Source organism: Ascaphus truei (genome assembly GCF_040206685.1).
Source record: "Ascaphus truei isolate aAscTru1 chromosome 23 unlocalized genomic scaffold, aAscTru1.hap1 SUPER_23_unloc_1, whole genome shotgun sequence".
NCBI lineage: Eukaryota > Metazoa > Chordata > Amphibia > Anura > Ascaphidae > Ascaphus > Ascaphus truei.
The window spans coordinates 677,684-701,156 of NW_027453862.1; the positions used below are offsets into that span (position 1 = coordinate 677,684).

General features: G+C 34.0%; 3 non-coding genes across 3 annotated transcripts; all 3 read left to right on the top strand.

Annotated features, from left to right (window-relative positions):
• Positions 1-10,000: 10,000 nt before the first annotated feature.
• TRNAS-GCU (transfer RNA serine (anticodon GCU)) lies at positions 10,001-10,082 on the top strand. The gene has a single exon. It is a non-coding gene; the product is annotated as a tRNA-Ser (tRNA).
• An 8,082-nt stretch (positions 10,083-18,164) lies between these two features.
• On the top strand, positions 18,165-18,246 carry TRNAS-GCU (transfer RNA serine (anticodon GCU)). The gene has a single exon. It is a non-coding gene; the product is annotated as a tRNA-Ser (tRNA).
• A 4,090-nt stretch (positions 18,247-22,336) lies between these two features.
• Positions 22,337-22,418, top strand: TRNAS-GCU (transfer RNA serine (anticodon GCU)). Its single transcript has one exon. It is a non-coding gene; the product is annotated as a tRNA-Ser (tRNA).
• The last annotated feature ends 1,055 nt before the right edge of the window (positions 22,419-23,473 follow it).

A 23,473-nucleotide genomic window follows, 5' to 3' on the forward strand; every position in this document is an offset into this window, starting at 1 on the left:
CATTGTGCTCTGCATGCATTGGTTCAAGTCCCATTCTCATAGTTGGTTTTCTCTTTGTTCATTCTATTTGTCATTCATTTTGCATTATTTTATTAAATATTTTAATATGTCATATCATGACATATCATGACAAATCATATTATATCATGACATATCATGACAAATCATATTATATCATAACATAATATCATGACATATAAAATATCATATCATATCATGACATATATCATATCATGACATATATATTATCATGACATATATCATATCATGACATATATCATATCATGACATGATTTTTTGCATTATTTTTATAATTATATTTGCATTTTTATATCGTTACATAATTTTCGCAAATTTTTTCTTTTTTACATTGTTTTTAAAAAAATCCTTTTTTATTTTTTTTCTATAGATGTGGTGGCCGATAGGTTAAGGCGATGGACTGCTAATCCATTGTGCTCTGCATGCATGGGTCCATATCCCATTCTCATCGTTGGTATTCGCTTTGTTCATTCTATTTATCATTCATTTTGCATTATTTTGTTAAATATTTTTATATGTCATATCATAACATATCATGACAAATCATATTATATCATGACATATAATCACATATCGTGACATATCATGACATAATATCATGACATATCAAATATTATCATATCATGACATATATCATATCATGACTTTTATCATATCATCACATATATAATATCATGACATTTCATATCATGACATATATCATATCATGACATATATCATATCATGACATATATCATATCATGACATACAGTATTTGTACAAATCATATCATGACATATCATGACATATTATATCATGACATGATTTTTTGCATTCTTTTTATAATTATATTTGAATTTTTTTTAGCGTTACATTAATTTTCGCATTATTTTTATCTTCTTTTTTTGCATTGTTTTAAAAAAAATCCTTTTTTATTTTTATCTATAGATGAGGTGGCTGAGAGGTTAAGGCGATGGACTGCTAATCCATTGTGCTCTGCATGCATTGGTTGAAATCCCATTCTCATCGTTGGTTTTCTCTTTGTTCATTCTATTTGTCATTCATTTTGCATTATTTTATTAAATATTTTGATATGTCATATCATGACATATCATGACAAATCATATTATATCATGACATATAATCACATATCATGACATATCATGACATAATATCATGACATATCAAATATTATCATATCATGACATATATCATATCATGACATTTATCATATCATAACATATATCTTATCATGACATATCATATCATGACATATCATGACATATCATGACAAATTATATCATGACATATAATGACATATCATATCATGACATGATTTTTTGCATTATTTTTATCATTATATTTGCATTTTTATATCGTTACATTATTTTTGCATTTTTTTTCTTTTTTGCATTGTTTTTAAAAAAATACTTTTTTATTTTTTGCTATAGATGAGGTGGCCGAGAGGTTAAGGCAATGGACTGCTAATCCATTGTGCTCTGCATGCATTGGTTGAAATCCCATTCTCATCATTGGTTTTCTCTTTGTTCATTCTATTTGTCATTCATTTTGCATTATTTTTTTAAATATTTTAATATGTCATATCATGACATATCATGACAAATCATATTATATCATGACATATCATGACAAATCATATTATATCATAACATAATATCATGACATATAAAATATCATATCATATCATGACATATATCATATCTGTAAGGAATCCGCTCCGCGGTTTACTGGTTGCTTTACCGTGCAGACTTGTGCAGTCCTGGAGCACCTCTCCTGATGTTTGCTGCAGCCTGGATTCACTCACCAAAGCAATACACACTCCCTCTGGTATCTATTGCACCTGTGCAGCCTTTCATTGCAAACTATACTTGCATTCACTCATTAGGGGCAGTACCTTCACACCCCCGCCGGGGATTGGCCCGCTGGCCTTTAAGTATTGCTTGCCCATAATGCTCCTTGCCGAGCATAGTCCTAACTGGATGTCATCTGTTTTGCCACAAGCTCTCGCTTGTTCCCCTTTGCTGATACCAGGTCACGCCCTGCGTCCTTCAGCTTCCTTCAAGCCGCTTGTTCTCCCATGCTGATTCCAGGTTACGTCCTGCATCCTTCAGCTCCCTTCAAGCCGCTTGTTTCCTTGTGCTGATACGGAGGTATTCCCTGCGTCCTTCAGCTTCTGTTCCCCTGTGCTGAAGCAGAGGTTTCGTCCCTGCGTCCTTCAGCCTCCTGGATTCCTGCACTAAAGTAGAGGTTCGTCCCTGCGTTCTGCAGTCTCCTGGATTCCTGCACTGAAGCGGAGGTTTCCCTGTATCTACAGCTTCCTGGTTCCTGGGGCCTACTCTTTCCCTAATATAGAGAGGCCGTGTCCTGGTTCCTGCGCTGAAACAGTGGATTCCCTTGCCCGCTCAGGACTTTTGCGTTGTAGCACTGGTGCACCCGTACAGCAAGACGGTGTGCCATTCTGGTCTGCCTACCATCTCCTGTGACCAGCACCATGGGCCATGGTCGTCGCTCGCGCAAAGGCCAACCCCGCGCTCCTAAGCTGAAGCGGGTCTCTCCTATCTCCTTGTTGCCAAACTCCTGCATGGACAATGTTTATCCTGACGTCTCCTGTTCTGACCCTGGCTTGTACAACGACGACGCTGTCTTCTCCAATCCTGATCCTGCGACATACGACTACGAACTGCGCAACCCGGATCAGCCTGCGCGGTCTCAGGTCGGTGCTTTTACAACCCCACCTCAGCCTCGCGGTCCGGTCCTGGTTTGTGGCGAGCAGAACCCTGACAGTATGCTCGGCCTCACAAACTCGGACCCCGCTGAGGTGAGGGTTGGTACGTTTTTTTCTGAAATCCTGTCCCGACCTGTAGACCAGTCCCAGTATCAAGACTGGTATCTGTGCGATATACTACCCCTGATGGAGGATCCATGTATGTTTGATGGTTTAACTCCTTTGCAAAAGAAATGCCGTAATGATCTCATTAGTAAGGCTTCCTGCCTCAGAGACTTAAAACAGTATTTTGCCACTTGTGTCCTCTCCCCTGATTCCCCTTCTCCCTGGGATAAGGTGAATTCTGTGAAACGGGCCAACGCCTGTAGGACTCTCAATGCCCTGGCTTTGTCATTGGACATTCACGTAGTACTCCCGGACCCTTTCGTCATGGTGGCTCTCGCTCAGAGTACGCTGCATTTACTTTCCTCGGTATTGGACGTTCGCCTGTTAAAACAGGATCGCCTCCTGGCTGCCTACGCCGCCATTTGGCAGTTCCCCTCTGCTGCCAGTCCTGTCGCTAAACCGGGGGACGTATCTCCCTCTCCGGGAGATGATCAAACGGACCCATTAGCAATTTCTTCTAACGTTGTAACTGCCACGGTTCCTAGCCCTGATTGTATGCCCGGGTTCCTTGACTCCAATGATATGTCTACATTAACCCCTGCCAATCAGGTCTGTGAAGCTCCCCTGGAGTATACATGTGTTTCGCTAACCAACACTAAGGTTCGAATATCAGAGAATAAGTCCCTTAGTTCTCCTATTTCTAGCTCTGAATCCCTCTCTCTAGGTCTTGAGGGTTTTCCAGCTTTAACCTCTGCTAGGCAGTCCTGTGTACTTTCCCCGTCAGAGAAAGAATCCCTAAGTTCTGTTCCCAGGGTCATTTCTGTATTAACCCCTGAAGGGCAACTCTCTGAGTCTCCTTTGATAATTCCCTGTTCTCTGCCAGCCACGGGCACGCCCCTAGCTCCAGAGGAGAGATCCCTTGTCTCTCCTAATACAGAGAAAAAATTACCTATGTATTACTCTCAGGCAATGTCTGCATTAACCCCTGTAAATTCTTGCTGCCTCCAAGTTAATGCCTTCGTTGTAGCCTCAGAGAATGAGTCCACAAGTCAGACAGCAGAGGTTGCATTGTGGGATTCCCATAACCGTACGGAGTCTCTAGATATTCTTTGCTATAAATCCCCTGCTTCAGCTCAAGTTTCCGCAGTTTCGTCTCCGGAGACTTCGGCTAAAGTTCTGGTTCCTGTTAAATGTATTCAGGAGTCAGGTTTTTCCCTAAGCTTAGTCACAGAGTCCCTTCTCCCGGGTATTTCACTGAACCAGCCTGTCGCCCACATAGCGGTGATCCCTGCTTCAGCGCATAGTTCCCACATTATGGAGTCTGCAGTAAGTTCTGGTTTCCCAGACATCCCTTACCAAATACCTACTTCAGAGACCAGTACAGTTATGATTAACCCCCGTGTACTGTCTGAGTTCTCCTCCTCTTTAAGCTTAGGGTTAAAGGCATACTGTAGTTTGTATGTCTCTCCTGGGGTTCATATTATGTTCCCAGGAATGTTTGCTGACGCACGGTTTTCTCCCAAAAGGGACGCTTTTCCATATAGATTAGTAAAAAGCTTGCACACTCTTTCTCTTTTCACTGAATTGTGTCTTTCTAGTTTTGAGACTCTGAGAGGTAATGATTCCCCTTCTGATTCTGAAGCTCTTTCTACAAGGAGTATCCTGTCTGGGGGTCCCCCTGATTTCTCTCTCCAGGCTAATTCTCCAGGGATCAGCATATCTGTGGTCACTCCCTTAGTACTGTCTGAGGTCACCATGCATATATTACAAGTCCTGGGGTTTAACTCTGAGCTGTTTAGCTGTCCTGCCTTTGCTGAAACCCAGTCCCTCAGTACTGTGTCTAAATATGCCCCAGCAAACACGGGGTTACTCTGGGAAGAAATTAAAGCTCCTGTCTTAAAGGGTATTTTTTCTCACATGTCCAGCAAATTTAGAATCTCAGTAAGTGTTTCTATGTCACTTATCAATACATCTGATTTTTTCTCTAATCAAACCCAGATACCCTCACTATCGGTTAGGAGTCCTGTGATCAGAGATTTTGCACTAGAAAACACACCAATTCATGTTTTTGTCAGGTTAGGTACCCCTGTGGTTAGGGCCATTGCAGTTTTAGAGAAGACTCTTTGTACTCCTAAGGTGCATGTCATTAAGAGTTTTCATAGTTCATACTTGCTGCTTGTTGATTCTCAGGGCCCTGTCATTGAGGTACAGACTTCAGATTCTGATGTTAGCTTCCCTCCCACCACTACCCTGGCTCTGCCTTTTTCTCAAGCTACTGATTTGAAGATCCCAAGGACTATTCCTGATTCACTGACAATATATTCTCCCAATGAAGATTTCCCAGTATTAGAGAGCTCTACTGTTGTTCGCTTCTCTGCTCCTGCTAAACCATGGTTTTGTCCCTCGGAATTTTCGGTTGCCCCTGTTATTTCCTCTCAGTTGGAAATACTCTGTACGTATCCCAAGATTTCGGTCCCTATGCCAGGTTTACTGCTTGCCTTGTCACCTTCCATACCAATACCGGGAGATGTTTCTAACCAGCCTATACCTTTACTAACTATTACTTGGGAGCCTTCTAGAGGAAAAATTCCTCGCAAATTCCAACATGCAGTGGTCAGCCAAGACTTTTTCTGTTACAAAGTTTCTCCTGGTGTATTCGATCAACTATCAGGGCCGCTGATTCTAGATTCAGGTTTCTTTATTAAGGACTGGGCTTTCAGTGGGGGTTCTTCTACCGTTTTTGCTCTGGAACTCTCTGGTTCTTTACAGCCCTGGATTTCCAAGACATTTTGCAAGGCAAGCCATGTACCAAGGATGTTTCTTCCATCAATCTCATATCCTAGAACTGTACTCACCAAGGAACTGCTCGTTTACGGATCCCCTTTCCACCTAAAGAACTTTAGGAACAACTCGATGTCTCCGAGACCCATGGATGGCCCTGTCTGGCCGCAGTTTTCACCATGGGGTGGGGGTACACTAAGGAGTAACCACGAGTCTCTGGACCACGACTCTACCCCCAATCCTAGACGGTTCAGCAACAATTCCCGGTCCCCCAACTCTAGGTGTGCTCATGTTCGCCCGGAGGTCTCGCGTGAAGGGGGGGGTACTGTAAGGAATCCGCTCCGCGGTTTACTGGTTGCTTTACCGTGCAGACTTGTGCAGTCCTGGAGCACCTCTCCTGATGTTTGCTGCAGCCTGGATTCACTCACCAAAGCAATACACACTCCCTCTGGTATCTATTGCACCTGTGCAGCCTTTCATTGCAAACTATACTTGCATTCACTCATTAGGGGCAGTACCTTCACACCCCCGCCGGGGATTGGCCCGCTGGCCTTTAAGTATTGCTTGCCCATAATGCTCCTTGCCGAGCATAGTCCTAACTGGATGTCATCTGTTTTGCCACAAGCTCTCGCTTGTTCCCCTTTGCTGATACCAGGTCACGCCCTGCGTCCTTCAGCTTCCTTCAAGCCGCTTGTTCTCCCATGCTGATTCCAGGTTACGTCCTGCATCCTTCAGCTCCCTTCAAGCCGCTTGTTTCCTTGTGCTGATACGGAGGTATTCCCTGCGTCCTTCAGCTTCTGTTCCCCTGTGCTGAAGCAGAGGTTTCGTCCCTGCGTCCTTCAGCCTCCTGGATTCCTGCACTAAAGTAGAGGTTCGTCCCTGCGTTCTGCAGTCTCCTGGATTCCTGCACTGAAGCGGAGGTTTCCCTGTATCTACAGCTTCCTGGTTCCTGGGGCCTACTCTTTCCCTAATATAGAGAGGCCGTGTCCTGGTTCCTGCGCTGAAACAGTGGATTCCCTTGCCCGCTCAGGACTTTTGCGTTGTAGCACTGGTGCACCCGTACAGCAAGACGGTGTGCCATTCTGGTCTGCCTACCATCTCCTGTGACCAGCACCATGGGCCATGGTCGTCGCTCGCGCAAAGGCCAACCCCGCGCTCCTAAGCTGAAGCGGGTCTCTCCTATCTCCTTGTTGCCAAACTCCTGCATGGACAATGTTTATCCTGACGTCTCCTGTTCTGACCCTGGCTTGTACAACGACGACGCTGTCTTCTCCAATCCTGATCCTGCGACATACGACTACGAACTGCGCAACCCGGATCAGCCTGCGCGGTCTCAGGTCGGTGCTTTTACAACCCCACCTCAGCCTCGCGGTCCGGTCCTGGTTTGTGGCGAGCAGAACCTTGACAATATCATGACATATATCATATCATGACATATAGCATATCATGACATATCATATCATGACATATATCATATCATGACATATCATATCATGACATATTATGACAAATTATATCATGACATATCATATCATGACATGATTTTTTGCATTATTTTTATAATTATATTTGCATTTTTATATCGTTACATAATTTTCGCAATTTTTTTCTTTTTTGCATTGTTTTTAAAAAAAATCCTTTTTTATTTTTTTTCTATAGATGTGGTGGCCGATAGGTTAAGGCGATGGACTGCTAATCCATTGTGTTCTGCATGCATGGGTTCATATCCCATTCTCATCGTTGGTATTCGCTTTGTTCATTCTATTTGTCATTCATTTTGCATTATTTTGTTAAATATTTTTTTATGTCATATCATAACATATCATGACAAATCATATTATATCATGACACATAATCACATATCGTGACATATCATGACATAACATCATGACATATCAAATATTATCATATCATGACATATATCATATCATGACTTTTATCATATCATCACATATATAATATCATGACATTTCATATCATGACATATTATATCATGACATATATCATATCATGACATATCATTTCATGACATATCATAACAAATCATATCATGACAAATCATATCATGACAAATCATATCATGACATATCATATCATGACATATATCATATCATGACATATATCATATCATGACATACAGTATTTGTACAAATCATATCATGACATATCATGACATATCATATCATGACATGATTTTTTGCATTCTTTTTATAATTATATTTGAATTTTTTTATCGTTACCTTAATTTTCGCATTATTTTTATCTACTTTTTTTGCATTGTTTTAAAAAAAATCCTTTTTTATTTTTTTCTATAGATGAGGTGGCCGAGAGGTTAAGGCGATGGACTGCTAATCCATTGTGCTCTGCACGCATGGGTTCAAATCCCAAACTCATCGTTGGTTTTCTCTTTGTTCATTCTATTTGTCATTCATTTTGCATTATTTTATTAAATATTTTGATATGTCATATCATGACATACCATGACAAATCATTTTATATCATGACATATCATGACAAATCTTTTTATATCATGACATATGACAAATCATATTATATCATGACATAATATCTTGACATATCAAATATCATATCATATCATGACATATATCATATCATTACATATCATATCATGACATATATAATATCATGACATATCATATCATGACATATCATGACATATCATATCATGACATATCATGACATATCATATCATGACATGATTTTTTGCATTATTTTTATCATTATATTTGAATTTTTAGATCGTTACATTATTTTTGCATTTTTTTCTTTTTTGCATTGTTTTTAAAAAATCATTTTTTATTTTTTTCTATTTGTCATTCATTTTGCATTATTTTGTTAAATATTTTGATATGTCATATCATGACATATCATGACAAATCATATTATATCATGACATATAATCACATATCGTTACATATCATGACATAATATCATGACATATCAAATATCATATCATATCATAACATATATCTTATCATGACATATCATATCATGACATATCATGACATATCATGACAAATCATATCATGACATATCATGACATTTCATATCATGACATGATTTTTTGCATTATTTTTATCATTATATTTGCATTTTTATATCGTTACATTATTTTTGCATTTTTTTTCTTTTTTGCATTGTTTTTAAAAAAATCCATTTTTAATTTTTTTCTATAGATGAGGTGGCCGAGAGGTTAAGGCAATGGACTGCTAATCCATTGTGCTCTGCATGCATTGGTTCAAATCCCTTTCTCATCGTTGGTTTTCTTTTTGTTCATTCATTTTGCATTGTTTTTTTAAATATTTTAATATGTCATATCATGACATATCATGACAAATCATATTATATCATGACATATCATGACAAATCATATTATATCATAACATAATATCATGACATAAAATATCATATCATATCATGACATATATCATATCATGACATATATCATATCATGACATATCATATCATGACATATATCATATCATGACATATCATATCATGACATATCATGACAAATTATATCATGACATATCATGACATATCATATCATGACATGATTTTTTTGCATTATTTTTATAATTATATTTGCATTTTTATATCGTTACATAATTTTCGCATTTTTTTTCTTTTTTGCATTGTTTTTAAAAAAAATCCTTTTTTATTTTTTTTCTATAGATGTGGTGGCCGATAGGTTAAGGCAATGGACTGCTAATCCATTGTGCTCTGCATGCATGGGTTCATATCCCATTCTCATCGTTGGTATTCGCTTTGTTCATTTTTTTTGTCATTCATTTTGCATTATTTTGTTAAATATTTTGATATGTCATATCATGACATATCATGACAAATCATATTATATCATGACATATAATCACATATCGTGACATATCATGACATAATATCATGACATATCAAATATTATCATATCATGACATATATCATATCATGACTTTTATCATATCATCACATATATAATATCATGACATTTCATATCATGACATATTATATCATGACATATATCATATCATGACATATATCATTTCATGACATATCATAACAAATCATATCATGGCAAATCATATCATGACAAATCATATCATGACATATCATATCATGACATATATCATATCATGACATATATCATATCATGACATATATCATATCATGACATACAGTATTTGTACAAATCATATCATATCATGACATGATTTTTTGCATTCTTTTTATAATTATATTTGAATTTTTTTATCGTTACATTAATTTTCGCATTATTTTTATCTTCTTTTTTTGCATTGTTTTTAAAAAAATCCTTTTTTATTTTTTTCTATAGATGAGGTGGCCGAGAGGTTAAGGCGATGGACTGCTAATCCATTGTGCTCTGCACGCATGGGTTCAAATCCCATTCTCATCGTTGGTTTCCTCTTTGTTCATTCTATTTGTCATTCATTTTGCATTATTTTATAAAATATTTTGATATGTCATATCATGACATACCATGACAAATCATTTTATATCATGACATATCATGACAAATCAAATTATATCATGACAAAATATCTTGACATATCAAATATCATATCATATCATGACATATATCATATTGTCAAAGCCTAGAAATAAGATCAATAAGACAAGGGTTCAAACAAAGTAACACATGAGTTTATCTGTACCAAGGCACAATTTGGGAGACAAGAATTCAGTAAGAACTCAAGCCTCTGAAAACATATTGCTTAGTATCACATTTTTATACATTTCAAAATGAGTAATACACCCCTTAAGGGGGCTGGCTTACAGATAAGTGATGATATGATGACATGCAAAAATATATTAGTTGATACATATATATGCTTTACATTGCTATATTCTTATCGATAATTTACCATAATGTGGGCCTCCCAACCCTGTGACATAAGGGAGTTACTGTGTTCAGCCCTGTATGTATGTTGTGGCTGTCAGATAAGAAAGAACTCAGATCAGCAGGAATGTCTAATCGCTTACGAATGCTATTTCAATTCTTGCCTGCCTTGTAGGAATTAAAAAGAGTTAGTTATATCTAGGAGCGATACTCTGCAGATTCAAACATTCACAGTTCATTCATTCATTCACGAATGAGACAAATATACATTCATATAGCAAACACTCAGAAAATGGTGGTTTAGGCCAAAATGGAGGTGATGATAGCCACTCACATTATCTCAATCTTCGCAGTCCTCTCTTTTTATTCTTGAAAACATAGTCTTTTAAGGATAATTCAGATAAAACTCAGAAGCGTTGCACTGGCCTGGAGGGCCCCAATTTGCATGGCTCCGATAGTTCTGGAAACTCACAGAGCTGCTGGCTATCATCTCAGCCAGGTTGGTCTTTCTGCCATCATCTTCATCTGTATTCCATTGAGGAGGACTGACTTTTCCTTCTGAGATTGCATCTTCCGTAGTGTCTTCTGTGATCAGTGGCATGGCCTGGGTAGAGGGTGTTACACACCTTTGCAGTATAGATTTACTGCACATGACACAGTCATACAAAACAATCAGAACTGCAAACACACAGACAAATCCATCCATCAGTTTCGCTTCTAGAAAACCAACCAACATGGTAATTCCTAACGAAACTCACTTCTTATCTCCACCTTTCCTTAATCTCTCCTGTATCTCTGCGATCTTCTCTACCTCATGCTCAATCTTACCACTTTGATCTCTAAATAACATAACATTGCTCTTTAACTTGGGCACACACGCTAAAATATAGTCCAGAGCCATTCTATTCTGTAAGGCCATTTATCTAATCTGTACCTGTTCTTGATTAAGTAAATTAATGAATGTAGTTGTATGATTGAGAACATCATCCAGTACATCCGTAAGTACATTGAGCCTGTCATATAGCAACTCAACTCCTACATTAGGAAATAAGCTAGCCCATAATTGTTCTTTCCATAGACTACTTTTCAACCCCTGTGTGTTGGAAGTGGCTCTGCTATTCCTGATCCTGCCAGTGGGTCATTGTAAAGGCAGGTACAATTGTACCTAGATAGCAGGACCCTGTCCAACCACATGGTAATACTCTGTAGGCCCATTTTCCACAAAGCCAATACACTCCCCTTGGTAAACTAGAATTTGTGCAAGCACTTTTTACTATCTTAATTAAACTGAAAAATTAAGGCTACATCCTCCCTGTAAATTTTTAGTTCCAGGCTGTAAATATATGTTTACACAAGTTTCATCAGTTGGTGGAGGCACCTGGCCCATAAATTGATTATTGTTCCCAGTGTAATTTCCACCTACAGGAACCTCATTTACCAGTGGAATTCGGTTTAGAAAAGTTTCCTGTAAACAAATTCAAATTAACATTTCATCATTTTAAATTCAGCATTAGTGTAAGGTATCCCTACTCAAGAGGTTAAATGTAATTCTCTCTTACATCATTGGGGGCCACTAGAGTATGGCAGGGATTCATTGTATATATTCCCTTGTGACCCATTAACCTGTGCAGCATTGTGCAAGATTGTATGATTGTCTGCAAACTGATGTGACCATAAAACAATGAACATTACAAATATTTCAAAACGGATCATCCCTTATCATCATCTGGATGGTGTAGGCTGATCTTGCCTAGCGGGGCATACATCTTAAAAACACACTCTAAAGCATAAAAATAATATGGAGTCCTGAAAAAACAAATTGTTCATTTAAGTCCGGGCCTTGATAATATTGAGTTCAGAAAAAGCAAATTGTTTGTTTAAGACCGGGCCTTACCTGAAGTCTTAATTCCTCGGTGGTTAAATGTTCTAGGATTATTGTGCCTAGATACACTAACAGTTGGTAAAAAACGCTGGCTTGATGATTCTTTGTCTTTGTTACCTGTTTACGGTGGTGCCGGCACTTTTTTTTTGCGATGATGCTGCTTTGTATTCTCCTTGGTAGACTGTATAAGCTGCACCTAAGTTTGGAGAGACTTAAACATTTCATTAATAAAAGCACAAGGAGAGCGCTTTTAGCCACTATAATTTAGTATCAGCTCAAATTTTTTTTTGTTTTTCACCACTATCTTGGCATCCGCGTATAAAATAAACACAAAAATACCTTGCTCACCAACTTACAAAAGAAAGAAATCAACGATGCATAGGAAAGTATCGTAAGAGAACACTGATAAGTGGCAAGAGGTTGTCACTAAAAGTCCCTAAAGCTTGCACTCATTGTAAACTGTAAAATATACATAAAGTACCAGTTCAATAACTAATACCACTAATATCAAATTTATTACAGACCAAATGGGAAATATCCACATAAACTTAACTATAACACAACTAAAACGTATACAACTTTTTTACAAGCTAAAAACTTACAAAATGCATAAAATGACAACTAATAAATCATAAATAAAAGAGTCCCCATGTGAACGAAACAGACAGTATAGGGTAAACAAAAATGCTAATATGAACACAAAGCCCTATCAGAACATGAGGGGCCAGTGACCATAATATACTAACAATGCTAATTAGCTTCACCACAAAACACTGCGTAGTAGCAGCTTATCACATTAATACTTAGTTCCCAAACAGACTCAAAATAAAGCTATCCAATAGTTATGCTGGAAAATGTAAAGAGGAGGGGTATATCCCTCTCTACATGAATATTCATGAAGTAACATGTTGCTATGTGTAGCAATGAGTAGACAGCACCAAAACACAACACAATATGAATGGAGTCATTTCGGCAAGAAATGTTCAAGGATAAATAACAAAACAACACACATAAGGTAATGTTGCAATGAACAAAAAAGGCAGAGTCCGCATATAGACAGGTGTGTAATGGAAAATCATATAAATTATCCTCTCTTTTGTTCATATGCAAATCCTATGACATGTGAACAACATACGACAAAGGATGATGGTATTTAAAACATCAGCAGCTTGAGATTTAAATATATATATCATGAATTTGACAATAGCTACTGCTTTAAAAAATAAATTCTAGATAGCCTACAGTTGTATTCTTTAAAATGAGAGGCTTTAGATCAGGGTTCAAATTAAGACACCTTTTGGAGGGAAAAGAGAGGTAATGGTTAAAAGTTATAAAAATACATCACATATGCAGTTAACTTTATAGGAAAAATTATTTCATATCTGATTTTATGCTTACTCATTTATATTGTACGCTTTGTGAAGTACTGAGTATACTTTTGACACTATTCAAATACGGAAATACATATTAAATATTATTGTATTGTTAATGAAACAATTATAACAAATAGCGTTAAAAAACATCTCCTAATTAGAACAAATAGAATTGAAATGTGTTTACTGGTTTCTGCGTAGAGGTAATTTGGATACTGCATGTGGGGATTATAACCCCTTCTTGTAATAATTCCTACATAATGGGGACTATGCCATCTAAAGCATTTAATAAACTATGAGGTATTTATCCTAAAATAGATACAAAAAACAGAAAGCACAATAAAAAAGCATAATTTCACATTTCTCTGATACAGAGCAAAATGAACTTTACAAAAAAAATAAGATAAAAACCCAAAACAGACCTATTTGATCCTGCAAACTCAGTCCCAAAAATAAATACATTACAGTATCATTCTCTTTCCCCATACTATAACTTAGCTGCTTTTAAACATATTTTTTTTCCTCTCAGCTTCTAGTTAACTTTTCATGTCTGGAACGTGGTCTTTGTACATTCCTTAAGCTGGAGGAGGGGGGCCAGCCCACTTGGCTGCTTTTAACCTTCCCTCTTTTAAATAACTGCTGTTCAAAATCAGACGAGCAGTGTATTTAAGAAAACAAACCCTTAGTTTCCTAATATAAGTTTGAACAGAGAAACCTTGATAACTACAAACAAAACAAAACATCTCTGCAACCCTTCTTATAAAAACATAAATCTTATTGTTTTATTTACTATATATTTATAATTCCTTATCTTTCTTACACACACCCACACAGACACATACACACGTTCTCTGAGTTTATCTTCCATCAACATACATTCTCCTTTCTACAAAACTCCAACACGATCTTAATCTTGTGGGCCAGAGTAAAACTTAATAAAGCTTCCTTACTCCATAAGATCAGACTCTTTCTTTTTGTTTAAATAAAAAATAAACATTTACTTTTTAAAACTTTGCATTATAGATATACCTTGCTTTTAGTCCTGACTCCTCTAAATCAGCACATGCAATTTAAATTTAAAACTTCATTTAAATATTGTAACATAGTATTTCCTACGCCCAGGAACAAACATGTGCTACTGTGAAAAAAATACAAATTCATATTTGAGTCAGGGTAAAATGACTTCTTTTTACAACTGCCAAATTTTCATTCTCTTTTAAAATATTACACTAACAGACTTTAACATACAATACTTCCTAGGTTTATTTTAAATGCTACTGTCATGCCTTGTAAATGACAGCAGGCTTAATACACTTTGACAAAAGGGTTTAAACTTAAATGACCCTTTTACAAGAGATTATTTGTTATTTTTATGATTAGTACAACAAGTGACAATGTAAAGCGCTATGTACACTAATGGCGCTATATGAATAAAGACATGCATGCATACATACATACATACATTAACTATCAGTGTGACACACAAACACTTCACTCCATGACATGTATATTATTATGCCATCAAACTAGTTTCTATGAGCTTTCTAAGATAAAAACAAACAAAAAACATTTAAAGAGGATGTCCTCTTTTTCTTCCATGCAGTATTAATGCATTCATTCCTAAAAAACTACTTTAACATTCTTAAATTCAAGCCATTTCTTCCTAGATTACTAATTAACTTCCATGTCTCACAGACATGCAACTCCTATGCCTTACAGACATGCAACTCCTTTTCAGTGAAAAAGGGTGAGGGAAGGGAGATGAGGAAAAGGGGATTAGAAAAAAGGGGGGTCCAATAATGCTGCAGTTATTTTTAAAACCTAGCCTGATATGTTTCACTTTCCTTCTTATTTAATATATTCTGCATCACTAAATATCCATTTTTAAAACATTTTATTGCCATAAAGTCCACACATAATTTCAAGGGACGTACCCTGCGCCGGCGACTGAGAATGTAGGTTCCCCATAATTCTCCTGTATTACACGATCAACGCCAGTCGATCGTGTACCAATAAGGTGCCCACTACTTGGTAGAATATAGAGCTAAGGAGCAGTGGTCTTAAAAACAGTTTCCTGCTGTTCCTTAACAATAGTTCTCTCCCCAAGTTCTAGGAGACTTAACACCTTATTAATTATTATACCTTCCGGGCCCTCACTTGGCCCTGCTGTTTAGCGGCACACGGTATAACCCGAGTTTATGGCAATAATACAAAAACAACAATAACAATACCTGATCAGTATAATATTGATAAACTCACGTGGTACATGGTGTCCCGTCACTCAGGTAGGTTGCCCATAAAGAACAAGCTGTCTACAGATTACTCAAACAATTAATCTAACGGCTTTTTCTGTTAAAAAGGATAAAGCCATACCTTATTCCAAGTGCGCACGTTTGAGTAATGTAGGCAGCTGCTCCATCTGGGTTTCCTGGTCCCGAGATGTTGGGTGTCCCTGTTCGGGCTCCAACTGTCAAAGCCTAGAAATAAGATCAATAAGACAAGGGTTCAAACAAAGTAACACATGAGTTTATCTGTACCAAGGCACAATTTGGGAGACAAGAATTCAGAAAGAACTCAAGCCTCTGAAAACATATTGCTTAGTATCACATTTTTATACATTTCAAAATGAGTAATACACCCCTTAAGGGGGCTGGCTTACAGATAAGTGATGATATGATGACATGCAAAAATATATTAGTTGATACATATATATGCTTTACATTGCTATATTTTTATCGATAATTTACCATAATGTGGGCCTCCCAACCCTGTGACATAAGGGAGTTACTGTGTTCAGCCCTGTATGTATGTTGTGGCTGTCAGATAAGGAAGAACTCAGATCAGCAGGAATGTCTAATCGCTTACGAATGCTATTTCAATTCTTGCCTGCCTTGTAGGAATTAAAAAGGGTTAGTTATATCTAGGAGCGATACTCTGCAGATTCAAACATTCACAGTTCATTCATTCATTCATTCACGAATGAGACAAATATACATTCATATAGCAAACACTCAGAAAATGGTGGTTTAGGCCAAAATGGAGGTGATGATAGCCACTCACATTATCTCAATCTTCACAATATCATTACATATCATATCATGACATATATAATATCATGACAAAACCTATCATGACATATCATGACATATCATATCATGACAAATTATATCATGACATATCATGACATATCATATCATGACATGATTTTTTGCATTATTTTTATCATTATATTTGAATTTTTAGATCGTTACATTATTTTTGCATTTTTTTCTTTTTTGCATTGTTTTTAAAAAAATCCTTTTTTATTTTTTTCTATTTGTCATTCATTTTGCATTATTTTGTTAAATATTTTGATATGTCATATCATGACATATCATGACATATCATGACAAATCATATTATATCATGACATATAATCACATATCGTTACATATCATGACATAATATCATGACATATCAAATATCATATCATATCATGACATATATCATATCATGACATATCATATCATGACATATATCATAACATGACATATCATATCATGACATATCATGACATATCATATCATGACATATCATGACATATCATGACATATCATATCATGACATGATTTTTTGCATTATTTTTATCATTATATTGAATTTTTAGATCGTTACATTATTTTTGCATTTTTTTCTTTTTTGCATTGTTTTTAAAAAAATCCTTTTTTATTTTTTTCTATTTGTCATTCATTTTGCATTATTTTGTTAAATATTTTGATATGTCATATCATGACATATCATGACAAATCATATTATATCATGACATATAATCACATATCGTTACATATCATGACATAATATCATGACATATCAAATATCATATCATATCATGACATATATCATATCATGACATATCATATCATGACATATATCATATCATGAAATATATCATATCATGACATATATCATATCATGACATATATCATATCATGACATACAGTATTTGTACAAGACATATCATGACATATCATGACAAATCAAATTATATCATGACATATAATCACATATCGTTACATATCATGACATAATATCATGACATATCAAATATCATATCATATCATGACATATATCATATCATGACATATCATATCATGACATATATCATATCATGAAATATATCATATCATGACATATATCATATCATGACATATATCATATCATGACATACAGTATTTGTACAAATCATATCATGACATATCATGACATATCATATCATGACATGATTTTTTGCATTCTTTTTATAATTATATTTGAATTTTTTTATCGTTACATTAATTTTCGCATTATTTTTATCTTCTTTTTTTGCATTGTTTTAAAAAAAATCCTTTTTTATTTTTATCTATAGATGAGGTGGCCGAGAGGTTAAGGCGATGGACTGCTAATCCATTGTGCTCTGCACGCATGGGTTCAAATCCCATTCTCATCGTAGGTTTTCTCTTTGTTCATTCTATTTGTCATTCATTTTGCATTATTTTATTAAATATTTTGATATGTCATATCATGACATATCATGACAAATCATATTATATCATGACATATAATCACATATCATGACATATCATGACATAATATCATGACATATCAAATATTATCATATCATGACATATATCATATCATGACATTTATCATATCATAACATATATCTTATCATGACATATCATATCATGACATATCATGACACATCATATCATGACATATCATGACATATCATATCATGACATGATTTTTTGCATTATTTTTATCATTATATTTGCATTTTTATATCGTTACATTATTTTTGCATTTTTTTTCTTTTTTGCATTGTTTTTAAAAAAATCCTTTTTTATTTTTTTTCTATAGATGAGGTGGCCGAGAGGTTTAGGCAATGGACTGCTAATCCATTGTGCTCTGCATGCATTGGTTCAAATCCCATTCTCATCGTTGGTTTTCTCTTTGTTCATTCTATTTGTCATTCATTTTGCATTATTTTTTAAAATATTTTAATATGTCATATCATGACATATCATGACAAATCATATTATATCATGACATATCATGACAAATCATATTATATCATAACATAATATCATGACATATAAAATATCATATCATATCATGACATATATCATATCATGACATATATCATATCATGACATATATCATATCATGACATATCATATCATGACATATATCATATCATGACATATCATATCATGACATATCATGACAAATTATATCATGACATATCATGACATATCATATCATGACATGATTTTTTGCATTATTTTTATAATTATATTTGCATTTTTATATCGTTACATAATTTTCGCATTTTTTTTCTTTTTTGCATTGTTTTAGAAAAAATCCTTTTTTTTTCTATAGTTGAGGTGGCCGATAGGTTAAGGCGATGGACTGCTAATCCATTGTGCTCTGCATGCATGGGTTCATATCCCATTCTCATCATTGGTATTCGCTTTGTTAATTCTATTTGTCATTCATTTTGCATTATTTTGTTAAATATTTTTATATGTCATATCATGACATATCATGACAAATCATATTATATCATGACATTTAATCACATATCGTGACATATCATGACATAATATCATGACATATCAAATATTATCATATCATGACATATATCATATCATGACATTTATCATATCATAACATATATCTTATCATGACAAATCATATCATGACATATAATGACATATCATATCATGACATGATTTTTTGCATTATTTTTATCATTATATTTGCATTTTTATATCGTTACATTATTTTTGCATTTTTTTTCTTTTTTGCATTGTTTTTAAAAAAATCCTTTTTTATTTTTTTCTATAGATGAGGTGGCCGAGAGGTTATGGCAATGGACTGCTAATCCATTGTGCTCTGCATGCATTGGTTGAAATCCCATTCTCATCGTTGTTTTTCTCTTTGTTCATTCTATTTGTCATTCATTTTGCATTATTTTTTAAAATATTTTAATATGTCATATCATGACATATCATGACAAATCATATTATATCATGACATATCATGACAAATCATATTATATCATAACATAATATCATGACATATAAAATATCATATCATATCATGACATATATCATATCATGACATATATCATATCATGACATATATCATATCATGACATATATCATATCATGACATATATCATATCATGACATACAGTATTTGTACAAATCATATCATATCATGACATGATTTTTTGCATTCTTTTTATAATTATATTTGAATTTTTTTATCGTTACATTAATTTTCGCATTATTTTTATCTTCTTTTTTTGCATTGTTTTTAAAAAAATCCTTTTTTATTTTTTTCTATAGATGAGGTGGCCGAGAGGTTAAGGCGATGGACTGCTAATCCATTGTGCTCTGCGCGCATGGGTTCAAATCCCATTCTCATCGTTGGTTTCCTCTTTGTTCATACTATTTGTCATTCATTTTGCATTATTTTATAAAATATTTTGATATGTCATATCATGACATACCATGACAAATCATTTTATATCATGACATATCATGACAAATCAAATTATATCATGACAAAATATCTTGACATATCAAATATCATATCATATCATGACATATATCATATTGTCAAAGCCTAGAAATAAGATCAATAAGACAAGGGTTCAAACAAAGTAACACATGAGTTTATCTGTACCAAGGCACAATTTGGGAGACAAGAATTCAGAAAGAACTCAAGCCTCTGAAAACATATTGCTTAGTATCACATTTTTATACATTTCAAAATGAGTAATACACCCCTTAAGGGGGCTGGCTTACAGATAAGTGATGATATGATGACATGCAAAAATATATTAGTTGATACATATATATGCTTTACATTGCTATATTTTTATCGATAATTTACCATAATGTGGGCCTCCCAACCCTGTGACATAAGGGAGTTACTGTGTTCAGCCCTGTATGTATGTTGTGGCTGTCAGATAAGGAAGAACTCAGATCAGCAGGAATGTCTAATCGCTTACGAATGCTATTTCAATTCTTGCCTGCCTTGTAGGAATTAAAAAGGGTTAGTTATATCTAGGAGCGATACTCTGCAGATTCAAACATTCACAGTTCATTCATTCATTCATTCATTCACGAATGAGACAAATATACATTCATATAGCAAACACTCAGAAAATGGTGGTTTAGGCCAAAATGGAGGTGATGATAGCCACTCACATTATCTCAATCTTCACAATATCATTACATATCATATCATGACATATATAATATCATGACAAAACCTATCATGACATATCATGACATATCATATCATGACAAATTATATCATGACATATCATGACATATCATATCATGACATGATTTTTTGCATTATTTTTATCATTATATTTGAATTTTTAGATCGTTACATTATTTTTGCATTTTTTTCTTTTTTGCATTGTTTTTAAAAAAATCCTTTTTTATTTTTTTCTATTTGTCATTCATTTTGCATTATTTTGTTAAATATTTTGATATGTCATATCATGACATATCATGACATATCATGACAAATCATATTATATCATGACATATAATCACATATCGTTACATATCATGACATAATATCATGACATATCAAATATCATATCATATCATGACATATATCATATCATGACATATCATATCATGACATATATCATAACATGACATATCATATCATGACATATCATGACATATCATATCATGACATATCATGACATATCATGACATATCATATCATGACATGATTTTTTGCATTATTTTTATCATTATATTTGAATTTTTAGATCGTTACATTATTTTTGCATTTTTTTCTTTTTTGCATTGTTTTTAAAAAAATCCTTTTTTATTTTTTTCTATTTGTCATTCATTTTGCATTATTTTGTTAAATATTTTGATATGTCATATCATGACAAATCATATTATATCATGACATATAATCACATATCGTTACATATCATGACATAATATCATGACATATCAAATATCATATCATATCATGACATATATCATATCATGACATATCATATCATGACATATATCATATCATGAAATATATCATATCATGACATATATCATATCATGACATATATCATATCATGACATACAGTATTTGTACAAGACATATCATGACATATCATGACAAATCATATTATATCATGACATATAATCACATATCGTTACATATCATGACATAATATCATGACATATCAAATATCATATCATATCATGACATATATCATATCATGACATATCATATCATGACATATATCATATCATGAAATATATCATATCATGACATATATCATATCATGACATATATCATATCATGACATACAGTATTTGTACAAATCATATCATGACATATCATGACATATCATATCATGACATGATTTTTTGCATTCTTTTTATAATTATATTTGAATTTTTTTATCGTTACATTAATTTTCGCATTATTTTTATCTTCTTTTTTTGCATTGTTTTAAAAAAAATCCTATTTTATTTTTATCTATAGATGAGGTGGCCGAGAGGTTAAGGCGATGGACTGCTAATCCATTGTGCTCTGCACGCATGGGTTCAAATCCCATTCTCATCGTAGGTTTTCTCTTTGTTCATTCTATTTGTCATTCATTTTGCATTATTTTATTAAATATTTTGATATGTCATATCATGACATATCATGACAAATCATATTATATCATGACATATAATCACATATCATGACATATCATGACATAATATCATGACATATCAAATATTATCATATCATGACATATATCATATCATGACATTTATCATATCATAACATATATCTTATCATGACATATCATATCATGACATATCATGACATATCATGACACATCATATCATGACATATCATGACATATCATATCATGACATGATTTTTTGCATTATTTTTATCATTATATTTGCATTTTTATATCGTTACATTATTTTTGCATTTTTTTTCTTTTTTGCATTGTTTTTAAAAAAATCCTTTTTTATTTTTTTCTATAGATGAGGTGGCCGAGAGGTTATGGCAATGGACTGCTAATCCATTGTGCTCTGCATGCATTGGTTGAAATCCCATTCTCATCGTTGTTTTTCTCTTTGTTCATTCTATTTGTCATTCATTTTGCATTATTTTTTAAAATATTTTAATATGTCATATCATGACATATCATGACAAATCATATTATATCATGACATATCATGACAAATCATATTATATCATAACATAATATCATGACATATAAAATATCATATCATATCATGACATATACCATATCATGACATATATCATATCATGACATATCATATCATGACATATATCATATCATGACATATCATGACATATCATGACAAATTATATCATGACATATCATGACATATCATATCATGACATGATTTTTTGCATTATTTTTATAATTATATTTGCATTTTTATATCGTTACATAATTTTCGAATTTTTGTTCTTTTTTGCATTGTTTTTAAAAAAATCCTTTTTTATTTTTTTTCTATAGATGTGGTGGCCGATAGGTTAAGGCGATGGACTGCTAATCTATTGTGCTCTGCATGCATGCATTCTCATCGTTGGTATTCGCTTTGTTCATTCTATTTGTCATTCATTTTGCATTATTTTGTTAAATA